The sequence below is a fragment of the Megalops cyprinoides genome, chromosome 14 (assembly GCF_013368585.1).
Source record: "Megalops cyprinoides isolate fMegCyp1 chromosome 14, fMegCyp1.pri, whole genome shotgun sequence".
In the NCBI taxonomy this organism is placed as follows: domain Eukaryota; kingdom Metazoa; phylum Chordata; class Actinopteri; order Elopiformes; family Megalopidae; genus Megalops; species Megalops cyprinoides.
In genome coordinates this window covers 5,787,302-5,802,247 of record NC_050596.1, presented here as the reverse complement: position 1 = coordinate 5,802,247, position 14,946 = coordinate 5,787,302, and the positions used below count along the sequence as shown (strand labels likewise).

Genomic DNA, 14,946 nt, shown 5'->3' with positions numbered 1-14,946 from the left:
GCGTTTCGTCTAAGGATTTCACGGACCCCGAAAAGGAAACACATTCGAAAAGCATTCGAAAACGCGATAAAGCGATGGTACTATGGTGGGGGATGGGCTTTGGATGCGGATGCGAGCACTTTGTAGTCCTAACGATAACGAAAGTGCACCTTTTCATCTGAGTTGTTCGTCGTCCTGAGATGAACCTGCATATTTCAGTGGTATTTGGCGATGCAATCTATCAGAAAGCAGCGTTCGTTTCCACTGCAGATGTTCTGACCGCCGGAGAAAATCCAGCTGTTTCGTTCCTCTGGTCCTGAATCTGTAGCCACGCCCCCACACCAGCCAGGAACAGACCGCTGCGCGGCGTTACCGGAGAGAAATCCTGGATCTGCACACCACGATAAATCAAACGTAGGCATCGCTGAATTTAGGTTTTCTAGTGGCAGCCTACTCCAGTGACTGCCAGGTAGCATTGTATTTGCAAGTTTCGTCGACACAGGTAAGATATTTACATTACCGTAATTCAAGAGAGAAAAATATTTTTGTGCATGTCTGTTAAAATATGAGACATTCTGTCCCAGACTGCTATTAACACGAGAAGCGCATCACTACAAGCTGAATTTTAGAGAGCAATTTTATTATAGTAGCTATGTACTTTTACAGTAGTACGTAATGTACTGTCCTGGTTTTAGGAACAACTGTACGACAGTTGAAGTCCTGTTTGTCTACGATGTGGTTGTGATTTTCCTCAAGTTAACATTTGTATTGTAGTCAAAATGAATGCTTATAGTGATTAAATAAAGGGTTCGCTTAACAATCGAATAGCCCACTGCCTGTGTCGCTTCTAACCACCTACTTAGCCGTAAGTTCGCCTTACCTACGCTGTTGTATAGAGCGGTGCAATGCAGCAAACGTTGTTTTTTCTCTGTTAGGTTAAGGGTTTATGTTGATTAAAAAGTTGTGTGCACTTCCAACCCTGCCGCGAGAACCCAATCGGTTGTAAGTTGTTACATTTGATTCAAAAGCGAATGAAATATATTTCTCAGAACAAGAGTGTTAACGTTTAAATGATTTTATTTAAAAGCCTATAGACATGATCGAATGAGGCTCGCATTTGGACAGTTAAAAGACAAGCTAAAACACGTATCTTCCAATTAGGCTGTAATACGTCAGGATAACAAGAGCCATGGGACACTTGGGAAAGGAATATCAAATGAGAGAAGTAATGTTACTGAAGGCTTTATTCCCTGTTGGGGGAAGCCTGGTCTATGGAGGAAGGGGTGGTCAGCTTTAATTGACCTTGAGGTAGCATACAAGTGGGGTATAATTCTTTTAAGGCTATGTAAGTTAACGGTAATGACTAATCAATGCTAATCAACACAATATCTTACAGGAAGTCAGTGCAAATTGTGTAAAAGGAGAATGAGATGTTCCCAAGGACAAGCAGATGTACAGCAGGGCATTACAATAGGCAGTTTGTGACAGTTACATGTGCACTTTTCAGCCTTATCAAATGAAAGTGTAATGAGGTCAGTGAATTACATACATACTTTTCAACCTTATTGAATGCGCAACATAACCTTAATTAGGTAATGTCATGATGATAGAAAATTTATCTTAGTAGAATACTTAATGTATGCTTCAAATGGCTTCCGGTTACTGAGCTTGGTTATGCGGTAATGGATTTAGTGATGTATGGCTGAAATGCAAAGGCTTAGTGTCATAAATGTCCGACGAAGGGCCAAGAGAAGCAGCTGACCACAAAAAGCAATCAGCCAAGACACCTTGAATATATAAAAGCCATCTGTGTTTGTTTAGGATAGCAAATTTTTGTCTGTTATAGGACCTAACCCATTAATTTAACTGGCTCTTATTTTTGTGACCCAGCCATCTTATTTTTGTGACCCATGTTTTATGGTGTATTGTGCTAAATGCTGCCCTGGCAGCTAACAAGGCAAGTATGTTAAGAGCCCAGGAATATGAGGCCATCAGTGCATCGGTCACCACAATGACCAGTCTGGTAAGAATACCGTGCCTGGGCCAGGAACCCTTGGAAGAGCTTTATTATTAATAATTTTCGGGTAACAACTCGCTTTAAAACTTGGAGACAACATGTTAGAAACATTTTTCCTTCAAAGTGAGCTTTGATACAATGTCAGCATTAAGTCCATGTTTCTAAAAGTCAGGTGGAGCCTAATTGCAGCAATATCAAGCACAGGTTCATTGCCTGGATTGGAGAAACTTGCAATAATTGGCCAGATGGCTGAAGACAGGCTTTAACGTTCATTGGAGAGATAGGTTTGACAGAGCGGGCTGTGGTTCATGAGTCAGTAGTGCAGTTACTCTATCAGTGTTGATAGAAGAAAATTGATTGAGATATCCCTTCAATAGCAGGGGAGATGTGAGACACTGTCCCTTCACACATTTAGATGGTGCACGTTGCAAAGATCTCAATCCATTATTGATGTAGATGATTCTGTCTTGAATCAAATTCATGCTGAACTTGTCAAAAGAAACAATTGAAGCGGTAAAGTCTGTTGGTTGACACAATTTATTTGATTTATTTGTTTTGCCAGCTCTCAGGTTGCACCAACTAATGCTGAAGACTTTGGAGAATTGGGAGGATCCTGAAGCCTCCAGTTAGGGCTGTAACGGAGGTCAAAGGGTTTCACAAGTCTATGATGCAGTCAGGATCATTTGTAAAGTCGGTGTTTGTGAGCTGTCACTGAGGGCTAATTGAGCCTTTTTGGTGGTGTGGTCTGTCATCAGACCGGGCTCTCGGAGCAAGCAGGGAGGGGTTTGACAGAAAGAGGCGACTGAGCGCCTGGAGGAGTGTAGTACGGCTAAATTCAGTGTAGTGGAAGACCTGCCAAAGGCAATTACTCATTGCAGGGCTGAACTGCCCACTGAAATACCTCTTCACAAGAGCACTTTTTTGCTGTTGAGTATGAGTTGTAAATATTTTTATGAGTTGCTACATTTTTTTTGCTTCTAGTGTATGTATTATGTATTTGGTGTATTATGTATTTTAAGCAGAATTTACATTGCAGTACAATACAAAGTGTATTTATACGGTGCCCTTTGTTCCTGTAGTGCCTCATGGTACCTTACAGGTAACCTATGTCAGCCCAAGTCAAATGCAGGCCTGAAATTTTTGATCTCGAGACTTGGAGTCTCTGATTGGTAAAAAGTTCCATTAGAACAAACAATTACCAACTCTCAGGCAAGTCTGAGGGATGGATAATAGAGCGGTGTCCTTGAGAAGCAGGGTAAAAAGATTGGGTACTGTTTACTGAAGAATGAAATCAGACAAGAATAATGGCTCTGGACCGTGAATGCTTGAGGTCATTCTGATGGCGAATGGGAGCCGGTGTATTTGGTGTAAATCATGGGAGGTACAATCCTTCAGCCTGATCTTATTAAGGAGGTGAACTTGGAGTTAGCGCTTAAAGAGGGTTTGGACACACCACCAAGGACAGAGTAACAGCAAAAGTGTTGATGAGGGGAGAGCTGCTGCTCTGATTTTTCGCCAGTTTTCTCAGATGGAAAAAGAGACTTCACATACAGTGTGGCAGTCAGATTATAGTAACCTCAGTTACCATGATGACCACCAAGTTTGTTTGGTTCATTCTTAATAAGAATGTTGAAAGTTGAGATTTAGAGAAAGTGTCTAGCACTTGTAATGCACACAAATGCGACCACTCTGTAAAACAGACTTCCGCGTCAGTGCCCTCCCCAAATGGATTTTTACTCTGTATGATTCACATTGCTTATCTTTAAAAATAATGAACGATCCCCCTTCAGGTTCTCAATGCTGACTTGGCCTGACTAGAAAAGTGAATCGTGAATAAAATGCAAATGGAAACATTCTACTGAGCTCTTCACATTATTGTAGACAGCGAACAATTTCGAAGAGGCATTTGCATTTGTTTCTCTGGTGAGCACTTGAATAAATTATCCTTATAAGGACAGGGTTGAGAGGCCTCTGTTAATGCATTGAGGCTGTGCCCATCACTTAGGGCAGAGGTTTCCTTCACAGTGGGAAAAGGGAGGTAGTCAGGTCAGTGTAATCAATCACCCCCTTGAAAAGTGAAGGAAAGTCAGATACGGACTGCCTTGGAAACAGGAATGCACCTTGTGCACAAATTACACAATTCTGTGCTCTCAACCAATCAGAGCCCTCTGCTACATGCCGTTCTGCAGCCAGACAGATCCAGGAATGGATTGTGGCATCTCCATGCGCTGGGTCAACCGAGGCAAAGCATTGCAAACATGACCACAATCAGAGACTTCCTGATATTTGGGAAGACCAAGGCTGTAGCCTGCAGACATGAGACTTCAGCAGGGCGATGCTCTGTAATTGCGCCAGTGGTTGGTGTGTGGTACTTGACACAGCGTGGGGGCAGCTGAAAAGAGATTTCAGCGTCCCACCCGTGTGTAGGTGCCGTGACTCTCTTTCAATATTCGCCGCCCGCTCCCTGTGACGAGAGCTCTTATCGGTCCTGCTCCTCCACACAGCCACTGTTTGCATGTTCAGTTTGAGCCACTCCTAGTCAGGCAGAGATTTTTTTTTTGACCTCCCTGCCAGTGAAGGAGCAGCAGGAACCCCAGTTACCGCTGCCGGGGAGGAATTTAATTTTTTCCGACAGCGGTGAGACGGATGAGTCAACGATGGAACAGATTAGGCGATGGAGTGGTGCCGTTATAGAAGGTTTAATCTCCGCCGCGGCAAGCGTTCCTCTCGCCCGCATCCCATTGGATGCGCCCGGCTCTTTCAGCACCCGCCGCTCTCGGTTTCATCAGCCCCCTCGAAAACAGCACTATAGTCTTCCCCTCAGTCTGCGGAGCTTTTCTCTCCAATTACAGTCTGCCTGATTGCTGCCTGGGGGGGAACTTTGAGAGGAAATTTGTTGCCGGAATGATAACAACATCGCAATAGTTTCAGTGCTATAACTTCAGTATTCCGTGAGGAGTTAGCCATGAACAATTGCTTTTATTTGCAATAAAAGATATTTGAATGATTACATGTGTTAAGTAATAACCTGACTAGTCTGGGGGGGGGGGGGGGGGGGGGGGGTGGGGGGGGGGGGGGGGGTTAATCCTACTGTTGGACTGTTTAGTGTTAGTGAAACATGCTCAGAAAGAGGCTGGCATGAATTATCAACAGGCATCACAGCTGGGGAAATGCAGCACCGTTGGGGGGAAGTTCCCTTGCTAAACAAGGGCTTTAACCATTTATTAAAGCCCTCATTTAGTGTATTAACCATTTTATTGGCCCATCACAACATTTTATTTCTCAGAACTACAATAGTAACATGTCAAGATTATTTAGTCTGCCTTTTCAAGGGCCATGCAACATTTAATAGTTGCCTGCAGCATTTCATTAGAACATATAAAAGGGGGATTTGACATGTCTAAATGGCCAGTTAAAATAGGATTTAATTGGGTGGTTATTTGGTGGGAGAGGGTTACTGGGCAGAATGCATATTAAATGAGCCTGGGATGTGCTGTGGTTTGAGAGGAAAAATTAAATATCTCTGCTGTGAGATTAATCACATGCTGTAGAACTGGCTAGGATTAGATCCCACTAGAATTACATTCACGTGTAGAAAGAATCATTTCAGAATACCTAAAACAATCTCTATGATGTTTTAATTTCCCAGCAAAATTAAATTAGGCCAAATAACCTTTACTTTTTGTGTTATTTTTTTATTTTGGACTATGAATTCACACTTTTTTCAGTCCAGCAACTTCAGGGCATTTAATTACAAGGCATGACTATCGTTTTCCCTGCTTAATAGGCCTTCAAACAGAGTGGAAGAGTGGCGTGACACAGTGGATGTATTCTCTTCTCTGTTTTATTACTGGACTCTGAGTTACAGCTTTGGTACATGATCCAGCTGCTGTCACCAGCCTACACCGTCTGGTCCTCATTACTCTTCCCCGTCAGGTTGATATTCATTTCCGTCAGCGTGTCCAGTCAAGGCCAGGCCTGGGAAATGAAAATACACTCAGGGCAAGCGGAGGATGTGCCTGCGGCCGAACCTGAGTCAATTAGAGTCAATCAATGTTTCATACCGTCCCGTGCAATGCGATCACCGCTGAATGAGACATGTTGTGGGTTTTTTTCGGGGATCCGATCTGTCGTAGTTCTCTTTGACACCTTGGGGTGAGATGGGGCGTGTTGAAAAAGTCAGAGTCTGACCAGCATTCAAGTGGCACGGCTGGGGCGGCGCATTGAGGATGCACTCTGCCTCTTAGTGAGAGATCGTTAGCGGGAGATCGTGACACCGAACTGCTGTTCCTAGGAGCAGGGATGTTTAGAGGAGGGAGTGTGGCATTATCCCCGCACCACTACGCGCTTTAGTTTCCACCCTCAGCGTTAGCCAGTTGCTGGTTGCGGTTTTTCTGGTCATCTGGAAATGTACAGGGGCTCAGTGTGGTTCCAACTCATTCCGAGCCCCTTTTGATGCCTTCTCAGGATTCCACTCCTTCTTCAGTCTACATCCTGATAGGTGCTCTCCCCATACACGTATCATCCAATCGCGCTGTGAATGTCGTGAAGGCCACACACTGTGAATACCTCACACAGCCCAGGCACTGTTTCGTGTGGGGGTGCTTGAGGTGTGCTCACTGAGGCAACTCCACCCATTCCCTGCCCATTCAGCCCCCATGAGAGAGCCATACACACACTTGTTAAGCAGTACTAATGCAGGGGGAGGCTTAGGTCTCAAGTTGTCTCCCTCTGTAAGTCTCCTTGCTAGGATGAATCCCTGAAAATTGAAGTATGAATTGTTGGACAAGCCATATCTGGAACACTGGGATTTTTTTTCATTCTTTGAGAGTAGAGTCATAAAACTAGGAACTGTACCCTTTGAACATGATAATGGCTCTACACATTTAAGACAACTTTTTTTGAATTTGTCATAATTAATTTTCATTCATTGTTGATTCAGTGCTGGCCGGGTGAAATTATTACAAATTCAAAAAAGAATGTCTTAAATGTGTAGACCCATTATCATCATATATCGTAAAACTAGGAGCTTTACCCTTTGAACATGAAAATGGCTCTACACATTTAAGACAACCGTTTTTGAATTTGTAATAATTAATTGGCCAGGTGAAATTATTATTTTCAGTTTAAGTAAAGTTATCATGTTGCATTTGGACTGCTTTAATTTAAAGTCACATTACAGTTGTGTTAGATCAACAAAACCATGTTAAGAATGGCTTATGTCATGTGACCTCACACCTCTGTTTAATCATGATAATATGGCATCCACTGTGGTTTACAATGCAGTGAGTGGACTGGGGGCAATCTAGTCTGACCGATGCAGACTCTTTGGTTCACCCACTACATAGTAAATTTAAATTATTCAGTCTTTTCAACACAGGAAATGGTGTAAAATTCAAGAGGCCTGAGCAAAAAGCAGATATTGACCCATCAAAGCATTTCATTTTGAAAATGGCAAAATGAAGCATTTCTTTATCTTTCTTTATATTTAACAAATTTCTCTTCAAACAATACACACTCCACTGGGTTTACCCCATTTTGTCACAGATTTGCTTCTGACATTCAGAAGGTTTACATTAAAAAATGACCATCAGACTTTTCATAGTTACCCATAATCAGCCCCTTGGATTCTGTGTCTTCATAGATCAGCATATTAATTTTTGCTTCTTATTGAGGTGTGCCACGGAACTGGCTTGTTGGTGTATGTGGTTTTAGCTTCATTGTATGGCTGGCATTTTCCTCAGTGGATGTCTTTTTGCTGGATGCTCACGCAGAGTGGAGTCATAGCCACACTATTACTTTCCTTCTCAGTCCATCATTTTTTCCACACAACGCAATAGACAATGCAAATCTGATTTGATTTTCTTCAAAACAGATGCATCAATTATCATTTCATTTCACCGCAATTATCTGGGCAGTGCCGTGGAAATGGCCAAGTGATTATTTTACCCCTGCCTTCATTACATCGATCTCCCGAGGGAAATTGGTAATCCATACTGTGCCCTGTATAATAAGACGCCCCTGTGATGATGTGGCAGGGCGAAGCCTCTGTCTTGTTCGACGGCCTTCTGGCTCGTCTGCGGTGCTGTCTACACAGCATTCAATGGAAATGGTTTGTAATAACCTCGTCCCTGAAGGCGTCCGCAGTTACAGTGATAAATGGGCAGCGTGGTCCCACCCGGCCACATTGCTCAGTTTCCTGCTTTGTGACAGCGGCGCAAGGCGTCCATGCAAGGCGGCGGATGGGGATGTCCCCAGATTCCAGCCTCAGGACCCGGTGGGTCTGCAGAGGAGAGGAGTGTGTCAGTGGATGACACACTGTAACAATCTTCTGCCTGCGCTAGAGGTGAAAGTTCTGTGGTTAAAGTGAGAACAACATTGTAATTCTGACGGCATGCGTGCGCATCTCCCCATTCAGGCCCGGCAGTTCTAGCCAATACACATGTCAAAATGATGTCAATAAATACACTGTGATGCATATTACATTGTATTAAATGCTGCACCAATGAAAAACCTTTTGGGCATATAGTGCTTCAGGTTGGATATTTGCTCTGTAATCATCTCAGTCCCTTTGTGGTAACACTTCTTATTTACAGGACTGAATATATGAGCAGCACGTTAACCACAGTCATTAGCTAGTGTGCTGAAGAAGAAACAAGACCATAAAGGCTTGTTTCAGTGAATATATAATGGTCTGGCTATTGGTACATTTCAGATGCTTGTACAATGAACAGCATGGATTAGAATACACGGTTTCAGTGATTAACTGGAGATAGCTGGCACTATGGTACTGTAAACAGACCCGATCTAAGTCATTTGACGCTAAATGTGCTATGTTAACAACACTTATGATAAGTGTGCTCAGTAACACTAACATCCTGAATTTTGAGAAAAATGTCTTTTTTTATGGATAGCTGCTTGGTATTTGCAGTTAGCATGATTTGTACTGGGTAAGCCTCATTGAAATTATAACTTTTTTTACACACAGCATTATTACATTAAAGATGCACATAGTATTTGAACAATCATGCTCATTGGAGTGTAGGTAAAAGGCACTGGAAACCACATCAATTTGTCCACAGACAAACGAACTTTCGGTGTAGGCGGTTGTCGGAGTGCCCACTCACATCACTGGAGTCTCATCGCTTTGTCTCCCCACAGCTAAATCGATGTGGAGCTGCGACAACGGCATAGCATCCTCAGATCTGTCTGGAAACTAAAGTGACATCCGTTGGATGAGGATAATTCTGCTTGGACAAGCATGTCATGTGTCATCGCTTCTCCTCCACACTTGCTTCCAAGTGAAGAGAGGCTCACTGTCTCACCCCCCGTGGCAGGCTGCGTTCATTTTAAAGGGCCTGTTTTGTCATTGTCATTTCATCTTGTGTCATGGGAAGTGACTTGGGTTTGTATAAAGCCACAGGTAGCGGGTTGGTTGGAATATTCTGCCTCGTTGAAGTGTCTGCAGGCAATTAAAGTATACAGTTCGAAATTGTTTGAATTGTTTGACTTGAACTGGTGCCAGTTGATGTTCCAAACAAAGTTTCTGGAGAAGTTTCAGACAATCCCTATGCAATTCTCCACTCCAAGAAAAACCTGCCCCATCCAGACGTATAAAAATCCCACTTACTTCTTCCTTCCCACATCAGCTGTTCACAGCATCTCTCCTCCACCCCATCACCACCCCCCTTTCTCTTCCCTGTTTATGATGTCCAAATGTGTGATGCGTGATCCATTTGTGAGAATCCAAGCCAAATGTAAGTACGGCTATGAGCTTTGATTGTATGGAAATTGAACTGAATACTGAATATCTACTGAACTAAATAGTGTAGCAGTTAGAGGAAGATGGGATACAGCTATGATGAATTCTTCATTTATGATTGGCTGAGAGCAGGACCTTGACCTACGCATTTGGGCCCTCTCCTGCCATCTGAAACCAGGCACACCCCATCTTCCCTCTCTAAGATATGGATTTGTGGGCATCACTCTGGCTCAGGAGAGCATTACATCTGTCCGACAGGCTTCCAGATAGCAAGGACAAAAGTGCTGTGTATCTCAGCTCTTCTGTTTAGTCTCGTGTTCAGCTGTCAATACTGCTATGTGTGTTACAGAGCCAAAGGGACACCTTTCATTGGCTAAGCGCATGACCCTCTGACAGGTGGCAGTGTGTAATCCTCTTTCCCCGCTGTCCCCGCTCTCACAGGAGCACAGGCCACGCTGATGGGCCTGCACTACGTTATTTACTGGGTTTCCGGTCGCCCGTACCCAACGTGACATGCAAAGCCTGCATCATCGCACGTTACTCATTAATGCAGGACATCAGCAGGGGTTAAGTGCCTTGTTAGAGGGCACAGCAGCTCCACTCCCACCAGGGAATCAAACCTGCAACCTATGGGTCATGTTACGCTGTATTATCATTATTCTAAGTGCTGTACTTAACACCACATGGAAAAAAACAAAGGCCTTTCATTTTTTGTAAGGAAGGTTAACAGCACCAGGGCCGGGCCCACTTGCTTGACCAGAACACCATGTTATAACTACAAAAAAAAAAAAAAAAAACTGCTAGAGACACATGTCAGAGGACTGTGGACATTCTATCCACATTGCTGAACAGGCTGTGTTCAAGGCAGATTTCTGTTTATGTATTCCATTTGGAAACTCAACATGCTAACTGTATTAGCAAGTACAAATGGAGAAACAGAGGTTTTGCAGAATCCCCATGCTAATGCACAAGACTGAAGGGCAGACGAAATAGATGTGAACAGCCACTGTTTAATTATATGGTGTGTTTCAGGCACGTAGGCTTCCAGTACATCACTAATGTGCTGCTCCTTCTTATCACTTGTCAGTGTGCTTTCATGCTATCGGCTCATCTGTGGGGAGGGGAAGTGCAGTTCTGGCATTTCAAAGACAGCTGACTGAGAAAATGGCCACTTCTTCACGGTGATCTTGTAGTGTTTCAGCTCACTGCACTCAGCCTTTGGGCTTCAATATTATAATTGTAAACCATCCTTTAAAATATCAGAGATGGTGTACCAACTATGAAAATGAAATAGAAGATATAGTCAGTAAAATGGTCTTTAAAGGCCATGGACATCTTGTAAAAAAGTAATAAAATCAAATATACAATTAAATGAATTTAGATTTGAATTAAGGTTGCACAGTTGACGTTAAATATTCATTGGTGTGTAAGGACGGTCAGTGCTCTGAATCCGTGTTTGCGTTTCCACCAACACTAAGACATGGCCTTATTTTACACTGTTTCTCTGTACAAATGGAGGATGGTTTGAGCTCCCAACCCATAATCAGTCAGATATTATACATATCTCTGCCTGGAGGCAGCAACCATAGGACTATGCAACTAACTCAAACAGACAAGTAGTGCACTCTAAAACATTTTGTATGCAACAGAAATTTACACACAGCTGCAGTCCATCATCAATTTCTATGGTAAAAATCTAACTGGTGATACACAACAGTATTTCTCTGCTTTCTGTACATGTACCCACTTTTTCTTACAGGCGTGCTGAACATTATCTTGTCAATCCTAGATATTTCCAAGCATCAATTAATGATCAGTTTACAAAGGGAGCGGACTTTCCATACAATGGAACAAATCTGACTCGTCCCTCTGAGTGTAACTATCATGGCTCTAGCATTGCTACCCTGTTCCTTACCACTACACCACACAAGAGCCCTGCTCCACTGTACTGCTTTTGCTCTGCCTCTAAATTCTCAGCATGGGAAAATATTCCCAAATAATCTGCTTATATGCAGCTATAACAACACTGCGTTTATTCGCCTGCGCACAGCTCACACGTCCCCAGATCTTAGCCAAATGAGACGGGACAGCATGAAATTGAGATCAGTCTCTTTGAGGGTTCTTCAGACACCGTCACATGCTCTTTTGAAAATTGCTGGGAAAAGAAATGCTTTATTTACCTGCGCTCAGGGTGGGCTGATAATGAGGTGTTGTACGGGCCGGCGCATACCTTAGCGCTTGAAGGAGATTGGTTTCATTTGGTCTTCGCAACCCATAGGGACTCACTCCATCCCCCAAGCATTGCAGGCAAAACCAGGAACCAAAAAAAGCAGCAAGGAAAGCTAATCAGCATAAATAAACACGCACACCGATGTTCAGGATGTCGCAGTCTACAGCTTGCATGCCTTTACAGGAAAAGTACTTGAATATCCAGAGCCAACCAATGGGAAATATTCTGTTATTTGTGCTCACTTATGTCTTTTTCCTGTCCATAGAGGTCAATCTGAGTGTGTCCGTTATAGCAGTAGCTAAATGATTAGTCTTTTTGGAGCAGGATGCAGGAGGCACAGGCCACAAGGTGGCATTACGCTTTGGGCAAAGCGCCAGTCTGTTAGTTGACAAAAATGCACAAACACAAGGTACAATTTAGACATGATTAACCCGGGCAGAATGTCTTTTGAGGAAAGCAGGGGAGACCCAATGTGGACACAGGTAGAAGGCACAAACTCCACCCACACAGATCCACATTCGAACCCATTGCTTTGAAGCAAATGCACCTATCAGGATGAGCTATGCTTTGGTGTTCAGGAGCTGCTTGACTGGAATTTAAATGCTACTTTGTTGTGGAACACTGCAATCTCCCTGCACCTCTTTGCATCTTGGTCTATCTGTGAACCAATCACTCATGTCTCCTCCCTTGGCTCCATAGTACGGAGGCGTAGAGGAGACTTCATCTAAAATAATTGAAGCATCACAGGAAATATCTGTGAATTTTTGTATGTGAAGCATCCTCTTTGAGGAATTTTCAGTAGTACAATGTAAGTGTGTAAGCATACAGCTTTGTGGTTTTAGTTTAGTTTGATTCTGATGTCCAATACACAACTAGTCTATGTGTATTTTATTATTTTAGAATTAATGTTTTATATACTACTTAATGTTAATGGTTAAGGTTAATGGTCTTAATGGTTCATGTCAGACAGAAGAGTAAAACAGCGGGCGGCAGTGTAGTATAGTGGTTAAGGAGCTGGACTCATAACCGAAAGGTTGCCGGTTCAGTCCCCACTGGGACACTGCTGCTGTACCCTTGGGCAAGGTACTTAATCCACAACTGCCTCCGTAAATATCCAACTGTGTAAATAGATAATATTGTACAGAACTGTAACCTATGTAAGTGGCTTTGGATAAAAGCGTCTGCCAAATGAATAAATGTAAATGTAAAAACAGTAGATAGAGTGCCAATATAAGGAAACACCGCCGTTGGTCCGTTTTGATGTTGTTATGATTTTGTTCCTTATCCAACAATGCAAAAAAAAACATCATACAATTTGCTTCATTGTTTTTGTATAATATTCAGCAAATCAATATTACACAGGCTTTTTAAATTGTGATATGACAACTGGAAGACTGTAAGGGCATTTGCTGATATAAGAAAAAATTAAACACGACTACAGCCATATTGGGTACACATATGGCTACACATGTCATCAGTTAGCTAAATCACTTGGTTGAAATTACTGCTGGCCACGATGTAAATGTCCTCTTAAATGTTTTACAGTTGCACGGCAGCTGGCTTGATGTATGTCAGGTGTTTATTAGTTTAGATGGACAGGCTTGATGGAAACATTCCAAAGTGCGTTGGGCGAGATTTGACCTTCCGTTGTCTCTCACACTTTGATGCCTCCGTTTACACATTGCCACAGCAAGTCATTTTCTGCATGACAGAATGTATCCTGTCTACAGCTCCGTAGGATTGATTATACAAGTGCTAATTTTAGACCCCAGAGAGGATGCCAAGTCCACTTCTTCTTAGTTGTTCCGAGCTCTTGTTAATTTAATCTATTTGCTTGTCGGAATATGTCTTCAACAGAAAATTGAAAGCTGATACTGAAATGGCCCTTCAGAAGTTCTGAAGTGGTAGGTGTACTGCTTGATCGTGCTTTCGAAGAACCCCCTGACTGTATTTTGTTGTATCGATTTATCTAATCGGGGTACACATCATTAGAGACCCCTCTGCTGCAGGAAGTGAGACATGCATTAATTCACAATCTGTAGCACAGTCAAATCAAAGTGTTTTCCTGGTACTTAAGGCATCGTTAAGGGCATTGGGCATATTCCTCTTCCCAGGAGAGAGCTAAGCAAATATACCAACCTTGTTACTGTGAGGTGTTCAGCAAAATCCAGGTGAAATGATGGCGGTAGTTCAATTCTGTGGTCTACAATTTGGTTTCACACCTCATTACTGCTCTTGTGTAGGGCAGCTCTTAATATTCACAGTGCTGTTGTGCAGGCGGTGTGTTCGGATTTGTCACACACGCACATTATACATTTCAGTTAAACTCATACAAGGTAAAAGTATTACCCAAACGTTTTACATCGTTTTATTTTCCTGTTTCCTTGGTGCTGACTCATTTCCTGTCATAGATCTGTTCAGGAAATAGATCGGGAATATTACAGTCTTCAGATTCGCTGATGCTAATTAGCTTGCCAGAGTGTTACTAAGGAAATCAGTAATTTAGAAAAGGTGAGTGATGTGAAAACAGATGACGTATCCAAGTTTAAGGGGCCAGTGGTTTACTTTAGGAATGTTAACAGAAGAGAAGTAAGCTGCCTGACTCATTGTGATTATGAAAGGGCTGTTTATCCCTTGATGTAAATTCAGTATACCATTACAAACAATATTCACCTACTCTGGCATGATTGCTTGTAGCTAAGAGGAATGAGCCACATTGTCTGTTTTAATGTGGCATATAAACTTGGTGGCTATGTACTACACATGGATTTAAATATCAAGGAATAACCCCATGTGCATGTTTCTTTTGCACAGAAGAAACTAAAGAATGTGCTTTTTGAGAGCTTTGTGTTTGGACGTTGGACATGTATGTGTACTTATTTCTTTTGTGTGTAAAAAAAAAGGAACAAGGCTGTCCCCTGATACATGGACATTGTGCATATAACAATGTCTAGTCTA

The 14,946-nt window shown here is 42.6% G+C and overlaps 1 protein-coding gene across 1 annotated transcript in view; it reads left to right on the top strand.

Annotated features, from left to right (window-relative positions):
* The first annotated feature begins 124 nt into the window (after positions 1-124).
* The window catches only part of sytl5 (synaptotagmin-like 5), a 40,970-nt gene continuing 26,148 nt past the window's right edge, over positions 125-14,946 (top strand). Inside the window, exon 1 of the mRNA XM_036546044.1 lies at positions 125-481. The gene's annotated coding sequence lies outside the window, so the exon portion shown is untranslated. The remainder of the gene's footprint in view (positions 482-14,946) is intronic.